Here is a 13,991-nt window from a genome sequence, read left to right as displayed (position 1 = left end):
TGTTGTGCATAGGGTCGCTATGAGTCGGAAACGACTCGATGGCACATAACAACAACAACAATTCTGGCTCTTATATGCAAAATGTATTTGAAAAGAACACAAGGGTAGAATCAGAAAGATCGGTTAGGATGCTATAGCAATAATCAGGTAAGTGATAATATAGCAATAAAATTTACTGATGGGTTAGATAGTTGTTCCTTCAAGAGGAAACAAAGTGGCAAGGATAACTCTAGGATTTGAACCAAGAAACTAAATTTAAACAAATGCTCGCAATGTTGCGGAGAAACTGGGACTCTTATTCACTGTTGGTGGGAGTGAAAAATGGTGCAGCCACTATGGAAGGCGGTATGGCACTATCTCAAAAAGTTGCAGATAGAAATACCATTTGACCCAGCAATTCCTGTACTGGAAATGTATCCCAAAGAGACCATAACCACCACCCAGGCAGATATATGCACACCCATGCTTACTGCAGTTTTGTTCACAATAGCAAAGAGTTGGAAACAACCTAAGTGTCCATCAACAAATGAGTGAATAGAGAAGCTGTGGTATATTCACAGAATGGAATACTATGCAGCACTGAAAAACAAGGAACTCATGCAATATTATTCAAAATGGGTGACCCTGGAGGACATTATGCTGGGTGAAATATCTCCCAAAAGGACAAATACTGCATATTGCCACTGTTATAGAATGGGACTGACATCAGGGTTGGGGTGAGAGTGAGAAAAATTGGATAAATTCTGTATACTGCATTGAAACAGATGAGGAGGGAAATAGTTTAAAAGTGATATATGATTGAGGATTATGATTATTACAGGAATCCAGAATGAAGGTTGCATAGCGGAGTGTACTCTGGGCAGTGGGGAGAGGGAGATAGTACACTAATGAAATAATTTTTCTCTTACTTTTCAAAGAGAAGAGTGAACTGGTGGTGAGGGGTGGGCAGGGAGAAAAAGGCAACAATGAATGAATGGAAATCCAAAATTTCTATAAACGTTCAATAAAATTAATAAAATACAATTTTTTTAAAAAGATATTTTAGTGGCCTCGTGTAAGAAGTTGTGCTGAAAGACAAAGGTATGTAGTTCAAATCCACTAGCTGCTCAGCAGGAGAAGCATGGCCCTCCCATGTGTGATTTACTGCCTCTGAAAACCCACTGCAGGCTCAGCTACAGTTCTGATTCAATGGCAAACAATGTTGTTGTTATGTCCTATGCCAAAGAATTTGCTGTAACTCATAGTGACCCTGTGTCCAATAGATCTGAACTCCACCCTATACCAATCCAGCCTCACTGTCTTCGACACATCTACCCCCATTACTCCATTTACTGTCTCAATCCATCTCACTCAGGTTCTTCCTTTCCTGTGCTGTTCCTCTAATCTTCCAAACATAATGACCTTCTCTAAGGACAGCCCTCTCATGCCAACACTCCCAAAGAATATAAGATGGAGCTACAAAATCCTAGCCTTAAGAAGAAGCTTGGTTTCACCCTCTCCAAGTATACAAGTTTATTTTCTTGGAAATCCATGTTCAATACTCTTCTCCAGCACCACAACTTAAAGGCATTGACTCTTCTTCTGTCTTAACTTAGTCATTGTCCAGCTCTTTGATGCATAGCAAGAAACTATGAAGACCATGGCCTCAATCAGGTATACATACATTAGTCTGTAGCACTCTTTAGCACTTTGGAGAGGTTCCTGAAGCAGATTTTCTCAATGCAATTCATCATTTGATCTCTTGACTACTGGTGCCAAAACTGTTGACTGTGGAGCTGAGCAAGCTAAAATTATTAACAACCTCAATCTCTTCTCTATCTTCATGGTGTTGCCAATTGACCAAGTGGTGAGAATCTTTGTCTTCTTGATGCTGAGCTTCAGTCCTTGTGGGATGAAATTCAGTGGATTAGTGTTAATCATGTGAAGTTAGACTCATCAATTAGGTACTTGAATAGAGCTTTGAAAAGGTAATGAAGAATCTAGGATTTAGGAGACAGATAGAGGCTGAAGACAAATTCCATATGACGTAGCTATTCCACCACTTGGAACATATCCTGAGAACATGAGAACTGAGGCACAAATGGAGATTTGTACACCAATGTTCATAGCAGCATTATTCACCATTGCAAGAATATGGAAACAGCCCAAATTTCCAACCACAGTGGAATGGATTGAGAAAGTATGGTACGTTCACACAATGGAATACTATGCAGCACATAGGAACAATAACTTTGTAAATTATTAACTAACTTGGGAGGACTGGAGAACCTTATGCTGAGTGAACTAACTTAGTCTCACAAGGATAAATATTGTATAAAACCGTTATTGTAGAATGATCCAGGAGGGGTGGGAGAAGCTAGAAGCAGAGGGATGTGGATGTGTTGGGGGAGAAGGGATTAATCATTGGGTTGTACAATTTGATGGGAAGGTGAGGGAAATGGAAGGAATTTGTTTGAATTTGTATCAACTTTAGTCAATAAACTAGTAGAGAAATTTTTTTAAAATCAATTATAATAATTTAAAAAATAAAAAGACATTTAAAATATAAGCAAGGGCAAAAATATAGACAGAGAGGAGAAGTTTTCATGGGCACTGTACATTCTAGCTTTTAGAAATTGTACTTTGTTGTTGTTAGGTGCCATCCAGTGGAGTGCAACTCATTGTGACCCTATGAACAAAAGATCTAGGCCCTGTACTATCTTGTGCCATCCTCACACTTCCTGACACATAATAACCCATTGTGGCAGTCACTGCATCAATCCACCTGGTCAAGGGTCTTCATCTCCTTCACTGACATTCCACTCTTCCTAGTATCATGTCATTCTCGAAGGAATAGCCCCTACTAGAAACATGCCCAAAGTGTGTGAGGCGAAGCCTCATCCTTTTTGTCTCCAAAGAGCAGTCCACCTGTACTGTCTCCAATACATATGTTTGTTATTTTTGCAGTCAATGGTATGATCAGTACCCTTCTCCAACACCACACAGCTCAACAATTCTTCTGTCATCTTTATTCATTGCCAAGCTCTCAGATGCATAGCAAGTGCTCAGAAAGACCATGTTCTGGATTCTCAAGGTGACATCATTACTCCTCAATAATTTGGAGAGGTCCCTAAATGCAGATTTTCCTAGTGCAGTGCATCTCCTGATTTCCTGACTGCTAGTACTAAGGGTGTTAATTGTGGATCCAAGAAAGATAAAGTAGTTGACCGTTTCAAACTCCTCTCCATACATCATAATTTTGCCTGTTGGAACATTGGTAAGAATCTTTGTTTCCTTGTCATTGAGATGCATTCCATACCAAAGGATGCATTCCTTGATCTTCTGCAACAAGTGCTTCAAGTCCTCCTCACATTCATCAAGCAAGGTTGTCACATCTGCAGAGCACATGGTATTGCACTAATTGTACTAATAAGAAGACAGCAGCAAAGGACACAAGAAAGAACAGCCATGAGGTAGCAGCAAACTAGATAAGCAAAAAGGGACCAGCTACTAATAAGTTTAGTCAGGTGAAGCTTCACAAGTTTTTCTAGAAGGTATTTTTTAACAGTGTGGATGAAAACCCAGAATGGACTAGTTCACAAGAGAAAGGAGTAGAGAAAGTGACCATAGATGTTCGTTTCGATGATTTTTGCAGTGAAGAGAGGTAGAAAATAGGCAGTTACTGGAATAATTTGATTGGTTGAGATTTTTGTTGGCATGTGCTGAGTGAATGATTTCAATTTAGACAGCAAATTCAGTTAAATGTTAGGGTTATGTGGAGTTTTGAACGGAGAAAGATCTATAATTAGAGCCAAGTGCAAAGAGTTCTGTGCTCAATTAAGAATGTCTGCCATGAGTATAGATTAGGGAAGTAGTGGTATGCACGAAACATGTTTATCATTCTTTTTTTCCAGGAGACATCTTGGGTAATTCTTTATAATAAATACCCTTTTGAATGCGATACCAAGCCATCTGGGATACTCATTAACAGTGAATTTATTATTAGCCTAATAAACTCCTTCTGGTTTTTCAGTGTGTAGATATCCTCGAAAAGATTTTTTTTTAAATTCTGTGTCCTCAAATATTTGTAAACTAGTTTCTCATATACTATGTAAAGCAGTTTTTTAGATACTATAGTATGATTAAAGAACTCTGGATGCCATTAGAAGAAAACATATCTTTCTGAATACTAACTGACAAAATGAAGGGCCCTTGAAAAAGTGGGGGAAAATTAAAATTGTCTATGCAAAGCACACTGTATTTCCCCACTTTCTTTTCCCTGGGAGATGAGCATCAAGTATACAGAATTCTACATATGTATTCCTTTTGTACAGTTATTTCTTTTTCTCAGAAGGTCAAATGAGGCCGCTTTATCAAAGGCACAGTGTACAGTTAGAGAAAGTAGTGGATCAGAACAGCCAATGACCAGGAGATTCTCAATAATATCTCCCTCATTGCTAGTCTTGTGTGGCCAAAGCCTCCAAAAGCAGTTCTTCATTATTCACTCCCCTAGGAAAGTATTTCTGAGAACGGCATCTGCTATGACTTCACAGATTAATTTCCCTTTAAAACTGCGTATATCCTTTCTAAACTAAAATCTTTCAGAGTTGCAAAGTGCCTTTAGGGTCATCTTGTTCTAACATCTACATTAGTGTTACGTGTGAATGAATCCTTGGCACACAGTACAGACAGAAGCCCTCAGGTCACTACTTAAACACCCCAGTGATGGACAAATCACCTCCAGTAAATCAATTCCCTCTGGCTGTCAGTCTTTTAAAATTAAGGGAAACTCATTTATTTTGAGTGAGAACTAACTCATAGCTGACCCTCCATTGGGTTTCTGAGGCTATAAATTGTGTGGAAGGTAATTGCCTATCTTTTCTGTCATTGATGGAGCTGAACCACCAGAGAGGCACAACACAGCACCACTGGAGCTCCCCCAAAAGGAACTGTTGTTTGTTACTGTTGTGTGCCACTGAGTCAGAAAAAACTCACAGCTGACCCCTCCCCCTGTCAATGGGTTTTCAGAAGCTGTAAATTGTGCAAGAGGAGAGTTCCCATCCATCTTTCTACTTCAGAACAACTGGCAAATTTGAACTGCCTGTCTTTGAGTTGGCAGTACAGCTTCTTATCCATTAGGCCACCAGAGTTCACCAGGACCACTAAAAAGGTAGTTCTTGTAGTTCTGTTCCATTGAATTCCAATCAACTCATAGCTGACTCTCCAGAGAGTTTTTAGAGGTAGTAGATCACGTGAGAAGAGATTGCCAATCTTTCTGACATGGAACAGTAGTGGATTTGAACATTTGGGTTGGCAGTACAGCTCCTTTACCTCTAAGCCATCAAAGCTCCCTTAAAGGAAACTAAAATTTTAAATAGCTATACAAATTTGGCTGAAAATTTAAATAAGTAAACAAAGTTGTCTGCATTTTCTGAATAACTTACTGACTTTAATAATATATTCTGACTCTCTGGTTGTTCTTTGAGGCTGTTTTATTTGAGGCACCTCTGATCCTTGAGACATCAAGACGGATTGTACATGTTTATCCACTGAAATCCCTCAAACTTGAGAGCTCCCATAAACTCAGAGCTGCCTGAGTGTTAACTCTCTTTTATTCCCAGGGTGGAAGAGATGTGGTTGGAAGTTGGGAGAACAACTAGAACAACAACCTCCTTGCCGTCTAATTATGCCACCAATAATCCCCATCTATATTTTGGTGTTTTGTAGCATGTTTATGGTTTTGTCTTATTTCATCTTTAAGGTCTAAAGAATCTGACTCCAATTGCTGCAAACACACACAGCCCAGCCACAAGCCTCAAGCAAGGAAACAAACAAACAGAATGCATGAGAACCTAGTTTCTCAGATTAAGTGTGACAATGGTGTAGAGTCCATATGTCTCTGTGAAAAGAGTGCATTTAAAAAGTCTCCAGGGTGCCCTGTCAAATCTGAATCATCCACGACCCACACAGTTATTCGTTTTTTATCCTCAGTGCAATGTCATATGGACTTAGTCTCTTATTTATGCTTAAAGATGGATGGCCAATTGTTTACCCCTGGTGTTTTTAATTTATTAAGTCTCTGCCATCAAAAGCTTTAAGTAGCATTATGTAAGTGGGACTTTGCTCAACGAGCTATAGAAAAACCAGCATTCATTGTCAGTTTTCATGAATTTCTATTTCCCATATAACTCAGTCCGTTAAAGAGAATAAGGCTTTACTATTTTCCAAACTAACTCCTTATAAATACCAAAAGCATTTCATTTATTGGATGGAGTGAGCAGTTTTGTAAGGTGAGTCTTGGTATGTCAGGAGCAAACAAAGATGGCTAAAAAGTGAAATAAATATCTGGCTTTCTCCACCTGTAGAGAAATGGCATAGGAATGTGTGTTTCAGGTCATCTGTGGATTCACATGCTTATTTGCAGGATCAAACATCAACCTAGCATTTTCTTTTATTCTGGAAAAAAGAAGTAGGTAAGAAGTAAATTTTTTTAAAAGGCTAGCTAGGCAATCTAGTTACATCCATCATTACCCTTAGTTAATGACCTCCTTGTTAGTTAGCAGCTGCTATTGCCAAGAAAAGAGTACCTGGTTTCTAACAGTGGTACCTCATTGCTAGTTAGGGTGAGAGAATGAGAGAAATCAATGACCTGCCACAGGGCCATGTGCATAGGTGAGTGCACACAGCTTAAAAAGCATGTGCTTTTCTGCAGATAACTACAGAGTCTGCAAATACTTTCCTTGGGAAAAAAAATGAGAAAAGCAAAAGGGGAGATTAGTGGAGTTCAGGTTTATCATAAACCTGGACAGAACGAATTTGGAAGAATCATGCTTATAATTATAAATTATAAATATTATAATTTCTGGAGCTCACAGTTCCTTAGACGAGAGCAATAAAATTAATTTTAGACCCAAATGAAATGTCAATTTACACATTTATGGTAAATAATCAATAAGCAAAAGGAAAATATGTCATCTTCTCTTCCTGTTAACAAGACGCACCAAAGTTGAGCATGAGAATGAGGAACTTAGTGCTCTGAATCACAAGGCCAAATAGCAGGTGTCACTGTGTTGATCCCAGCTCATGATTACCTGTGTAGAGCAATAGTGGGATTCCTACAGCTATCAATATTGCATTTTTCAAAAGTATATTGCCTCATGGGATCACACACTTGATGGGGGAGTGAGGGAAATGGGGTAGATATGATGTAAAAAAATGTATTCAAATTTTATAAATAAGCTAGTATAAAAATTTAATGTAAAATAGAATGTAGATTAATGTAAAAAACACAATATAAATGAAAGATTGTGTAAAACACAATGTATATGAATGAACCATACTGTAACGGTATCATTTTATGAAAATCAATAAAAATACTATTTCATAAACGTAGATTGCCACATCTTTCCTTTGAGGTGCCTCTGAGCAGATTCAAACGTCTAACTTTTGAATTAGCAGTTAAGGGAATTAACTATTTGTATCACCTAGAAACTACAAAAGCAGAAGGACTTTGATGGATGAATGAGTTATTTTTGGCATTCATCTCAGAGCGGCAAAGATCTCATCAAGACACCACAAATCAAAATACCTTAATCTGCATAGTCCTAACCTGCCATTAGTACCAAAAATAGACATAAAAACTAAAATCAGCCTTCTTATCCCATCCCACTGGTGTCTGAGCAGCCATGGGGAGCTTGGCTGCTTCCTATCTGGGTGATTTGAAGGGCGGGAAGTAGCCAAGCATTCAGCATTGAGCCATGTGTTACTTAGAACATGAATGACTCCAGAGATGACAGGTTAAAAGTACCATTGAGGACTCCACGAATTATATTCAAGGCCTTACATTTATAAATTAGTTGACTTTAGATGATGGTAGGCATCCAATTCTTTGTATCTAAAATTCATAAATAAAGAAAAAGACTCAAGTATTTATCCTGTATCTTCCGTATGAACCAAGTCACTAAGTAATCTAAGAGTAGATGAGGAAAATTGATATTTATAAGCTTTCTAGGGATTAATAAAAGGGTAATGTTAGCATTTAATGTTACAATTTGTCACCTCCATATGAATTACTGGAGTCAAATGTTGAACATTGGCTGATGTCATTAAATAAAGAAGAAAATCAGACAACATGTGCCTCTTGATGAAAGAATTCAATGCCACTTACCAATTGAGGTGAAATCTAATGAAGCTTTTTAATACAATTCCCAGTTTGCGTGAAATATAGAGAAATGAGTTGACTACACCACAATACGGAAATACTACATGTCAAAAGATAATTGTAAGTAAAAGAATGGGATAAATAAGTCCAAGAAAAGACTTTAAAAATATATCCCTCCTTTTTTTAATAGTGAGCCAACTTAACTATAGGGTCTATGGAAGATAAAACACTAAAGAACAGAAGGAAGTGATTACTATCAAAGTCAGGATAGTGGTTACTTGAGGGAAGGGGAAGCTGTGAGAATGAATGGAGCACATGGAAAGCCTTCTAGGGTGACTGGCAAAGTTTTATTTCTTGACTTTGATGGTGGTTACAAGAGTGTTGCCTTTTACCTCATTAGTTATACAGCTGTTTTGTGTCTGTATTTTTGTGACTTTCAGTATCTGTGTTTGATTTAGCAGTAAGATGTTTATGGAAAGAGAAATCTACTCTTCCTTTTACTCTTACTTTTCTGTGGAGTTCCTGGGTGGTATGATGGATAAGGACTCAGCTGCTAAAAAAGAGGTTGTCAGTCCATAACCATCCAGAAGCTTCTGGGAAGAAAGGCCGGGCAACCTGCTTCCAAAAAGACACAGCAACAAAACCCCTAAGAAGCTCGATTCTGCTCTGTATGTGTGAGGTTTTCATGCATTGGAATAAATTCTGAGGTAACAGATATAGTTTTGGTTTGGGGGCCTGAGGAAACTGTCTAGAATTCTATGTAAGGAATTGAGTTCAGTCAGCATTACAACCACTAACAAATGTCAAGATATTTTGGAAGAGCTACATGACGAATTATAGCAATTTTAATTAGGAGATTTGGGTCTTTCCTTTTATCATTTGGAGCCACTCTAGTCTGAAAGCAGTATTTCTAAGAGGAATATACATATATACAAAAAGCAAATTTCAGCCCAGGAGCTCTGTTATTGTTGTCTGTGTGGTGTTGAGTCAGAATTGACTCACAGCTGACCCTCCAGCAGGTTTACAGAGACAATTAATCGCACAGGAGGAGATTGTCCATCTTTCTCCCACGGAGCAGTGGGTGAATTCAAACTATATACCTTTGTGTTGGAAGTGCAATTCGTTACCACTAAGCCACCAGGATGTCTAGTTGGCCTTACTTCCCCCGATGATAAGTAAGACTGATAGTCTAAATGAGTGAATTCATTCTAATTACTAGTCACCAGTAAGTTAAGAGTGTGGTAGCAGTGTGGCTATTAAAAATAAAAAAAGAGGGTGACGTTAACATTCCAACAATTGTCAAGATGAAAACGTGAGCTCATCAAAGCCAGTCAAGGAATGGCACACCCCTTAGGATTCCACCTCTCAGTTATTACCAAGTGTCAAAGTTAAAAACAGTCAATAAAAACCTTTCAGAGCTCTGAATGGGGTTGAGGAAGTGGTTAAAAGCATTTCAACAGACAGAGAATGCCTTTGACTCTATCAGTTTTCCTCATTCCCATCTAGCCTTTCTTCCACTGCCTCAGCAGATCTTGCCTGCCTATGTGTCTACCTGGCCCAATAAAATAAAATAAAAACCAACCCAAAATTGAGCACCCTCCTCAACTGAGCCCAGCTCATTCTCAGGCAGGTCACAGTCAACGCCTGAATAGAGAGGAACCAACGTGTTGGAGGGAGAAGTGAAGACGGCAACTTTAATTCCACAAGCTCTGCCCACTTGGCTTTGTAGCTCCCTGCTCTAAATAATTTCTGACTATTATTTTTAATAATGATGATGGTAAGTTATTTTTGAAGTTCATGACTCATGAGCTCTTGAGACTGGCTTATTTTAAATTGGCCAATAAAGCTGCTCGAGTAGAGGCAAATTGTGAGGGGATGCAGAGATTTGGGAATAGGGGGCATGGGAGAAGAGGGAGCTTTTGGGAAAAACCTCCCAGCACAAAGCATTTTATAAGTCTTCAAAGCACTTTTAAAGTCAACCTGATATGTAACTAAAAGCTAACGAAACTGCACATACAGATGCCTCACCTAGACACCATGCACTCTGGGCATGTAAAGTCCAAGATGCAAGGTTTTATGGGAACCAAAACTCATAATGGGTCTGCCTGTCAGGAAGCTGATGAAATAAGTTTTTGATGACCTAAGTCAGTGGCACCCTGGGGCACAGACAATGGCTTTGCTCCATCATAGAACCTGTAATAAAATTCAGACTCCATTCTGAAAGAACAAGGTCCATGGGGCAAGGTCCATGGACCCTGTGACAATAATCCCTGCTGTAGAAGTCATCTTGTCCTTTACTGATGGAGAAATGAGGTCCAAAGAAGCAAAGTACTTGTTTAATATCAGTGAAGTAGATACTAATTTTATCTTCTTTCTTGATGACAAAACTTCAGGTTTTTTTTTAGTAATCAATTACCACAGAGCCATATATTCACAAGAGGTCTACTGATGCCCCCAAAGCAAATTAATCATATGAATGATCAGAGCTAATCATAGGACTCTTATTGTATTCAATCCATTACAGGGAGTGCTGGTGGCATAGTCTATAGAGAGCTGTATTGCTCTGGCAGTCCAAATCTACCAGCTGTTTTACAAGAGAGAGAGAGGCAGCCTCCTGTCATATAACCTACATGCAGCCTTGGAAACTTAATGGAGATTCTCATTTCCCATTATTCAATACTCATTTTTGTTGAATTGGAATTAAAGCTGATCCTCTGTTGGCTTTCTGAGGAAGAGTTAACTTAAGCAAGAACAGTCAACCCTGGTCAATAGGATTTAGGGGCAGATAACTGCATTAAGGAAAATTCTGTTCAATTAAAAACCAGGAAGAAGAAAAATAAGTACCTATGAAGAAACACCTTCTTATTTCTGGAGGAGCTCCTGGTCGTTTAATTTGTGGAGAGTTGTGCTGCTAACCATGGACGACTTGTCTGGTGGTTTGAATCCACATTAGAAAAATGGATATTTTCTTTCTGTGAGGTTTACAACCTTGAAAAACCCCACTGGATAGTCATATGTGAATCTGTTCTGACCTAACAGTAATGAGAGAGAAAACAATGTCTGAATATGGCATTGTTCCTTCCACATTCACAATACTTACAAAACAGGAAAGTCAAGCAGAAAGATGAAAGATCTTGAATCCTTAATTATATCATGAAAATCCAACTCTATAAAACTGCAACTTTAAACTTTTTGTTACATGAGATAATGTTGTTAAGTGTCATCTAGTCCTAGATGACTCATAGAGACCCTATGAATGAAAGGTCTGAACACATATAATTTCATTGCTCTCCTAAGCTCATAGAGTTTCTGGAGGCAAGCTATTTTGGAAGTGTATGCCACTCCTGCTTACAAGCCTGTTTTAATTTTGGAGCTCCACCAAACACTGTCTACCACGGGTAACCATTATTGCATTTAACACATCAGTGTCACAGAGTTTAGCATCATAGCAACCACCAAGTTACCTCTGTAGAGCAAATTGACAGACCAGTGCTATAATACTTAGAATCCAAATCCAATCAGCTCACACCTAATTACAAGCAAACAGTCCACATCCATGCCTCAACGAAAACAGAAAACACACACCTTTGTAGAACCCAGTTGCTCCACTCATCTTTCCAAACTGGAAAGCAACCCCAAACTGGTGACCAATTGTCTTTTTAAATGCAAGACCCAATCAAATCAGCCCGCACTCAATTGCAAGCAAACTTTCCATGAGATAATAAACAGGTTTATTGTTGAAGGTTTTGTTTGCTTTGTGCTTTAAGTTTCTAGCACTCTAAAGAAGCCTAGCTGAAATTTTCACATAGAAAATTTGTGGTAGATTTGAAACTAGAATCTCTATGTGATAATTCATTCTCAGGCCAGTAAATACCCTTATATAAAAAACAGTTAAGTTTTATTAGTTGAATAGAGATGGATTGTCCTGCAATAAGAAAAAAACCCCAATCTTAGCACTTACAATTGCAAAGTTTATTTCTTGCTTGTATAAAATATCCAGAACAAACTTCAGGGCCTAGGGTGGTGACAACATTTTCTTCTGAAATAGTGTGGGTCTTACTATAGAAGGGAAAGAGAACACGGAAAACTATAAACTGGATCTCAAAACTTGTATTCACACGGTTCAAATCCACCAGATGCTCTGCTGGAGAAGGAGGGACAATCTCCTCCTGTACCAGTCAGATATGATTTGATGGTACACACACAAATTAACAAAATAAAATAAAACTTGTATTCAGTCTTGAGATTATATATATATATTTAATATATATGACAATATATAATAATATATATGACAATGTATAATAATATATATGACAATATATAATAATATATATGACAATGTATAATAATATATATGACAATATATAATAATATATATGACAATATATAATATATAATACATGTTATTTATAATGAATATTATACATACACACATATACATATACACACATACATATATATACACACACATATATATACATACAAGTCAATTGGTATCCTATTGATTCCTGGGGTCTTACTTTTCTCCAATGCCTTCAATGCAGTTTCAACTTCCTCCTTTTTTTACCATTGCCTCCTTCTTACATGGTACTTCCTGAAATTTTTCAGTGTCAGTCAGTTCTTTTTGGTACAGTGATTCTGTGTATTCTCTCCGTCTACTTTCAATGCCTGCTGGGACATTCAATATATTGCACATAACATCTTCCAATATTACAATTCAAGACTTAGATCTGTTTTTCAGTTCTCTCAACTTGAGAAGTGCAGACAATTTTTTTTTGTTTTTACTCTCCAATTCCACTCTCTGCACCTTCCATTATAATGCTTTGCTTTGTCTTCTCAAGCTGTCCTTTGAAATCTTCTGTCCATCTCCACTTCCAGTCCACTTACCTTCAAACTCCTGAAAGACCTGAACCTGGCACAGCAGGCTCCACTCACCATCACCGCAGCCATGAGCAGCAAGGCTGAGACCCAGCAGCCACATACCACCCTTGCCCTCAGCCCTGGTAACACAGAGCCCAGCACCAGAGGGTATCCGCCCAAAGGCCTCTCATCAGTGGTGCCTGCTGGAGATAGTGGGCAAGAAAATAATCGTGCTGTGCCAGAAGATGCCTAACCTAAATGCCTACCCTAAATCAGAAGATACTCAAGATATGACTGGAAGAAAACACCCACCTCGAACTAGAGTCACCACCTCAAATTTTAATGATTCAGATAGAATGGAACCTCCAGGATATCTTTTAATAATAAGAATATGGAATGTACAAAGGATGGATGCAGGAAAATTGGAAGTCTTCAAAAAGGAAATAGAGCATATCAATGTTGATACCCTAGGTGTTAATGAACTGGAATGGGCTGGTGCTGGCCAATTTCAATATGGCAATTACATGAGCTATTATTCCAGGTATAGCAAATTAAAGAAAAATGGTGTTGGCTTCATCATAAAGAAAAACGTTTCAAGGTTTCTCATGAGAAATAAAGCTGTTGCTAATAGGTTAATATCTATTAGCATACAACGAAAACCAGTTAATACTGCTATTATTCATGTTTGTGAACCAGCCACTAATGCTGAAGATGAAGAAATTGAGGATTTCTATAAATTTCTGCAGTGTGAAGTTGATCAAATACCCAAGATGTACTAGTCATTACAAGTGACTGGGATGCAAGAGTTGGAGAAAAAGAAGACCTACCAGTAGCTGGAATATTTGACCTTGGCGATAGGAATGAAGCTAGAGATCAAATTTTATAATTTTGTATGACCAATGAGTTACACATCATAAATACTTTCTGGCAACAGCATAAAAGACAACTATACACTTATGTATCTCCAGATAGGGAACAAATCACTTAC

The 13,991-nt window shown here is 38.1% G+C and overlaps 1 pseudogene; it reads right to left on the bottom strand.

Annotated features, from left to right (window-relative positions):
- LOC102852902 overlaps nucleotides 1–13,124 on the bottom strand; it is a 34,176-nt pseudogene extending 21,052 nt beyond the window's left edge.
- Nucleotides 13,125–13,991: the final 867 nt, after the last annotated feature.

Source organism: Elephantulus edwardii, unplaced genomic scaffold (assembly GCF_000299155.1).
Source record: "Elephantulus edwardii isolate Elephantulus edwardi_28Jun2011 unplaced genomic scaffold, EleEdw1.0 scaffold00388, whole genome shotgun sequence".
In the NCBI taxonomy this organism is placed as follows: domain Eukaryota; kingdom Metazoa; phylum Chordata; class Mammalia; order Macroscelidea; family Macroscelididae; genus Elephantulus; species Elephantulus edwardii.
Note: the sequence above shows the minus strand (reverse complement) of the source record. Positions and strands in the feature narration are given on the sequence as shown.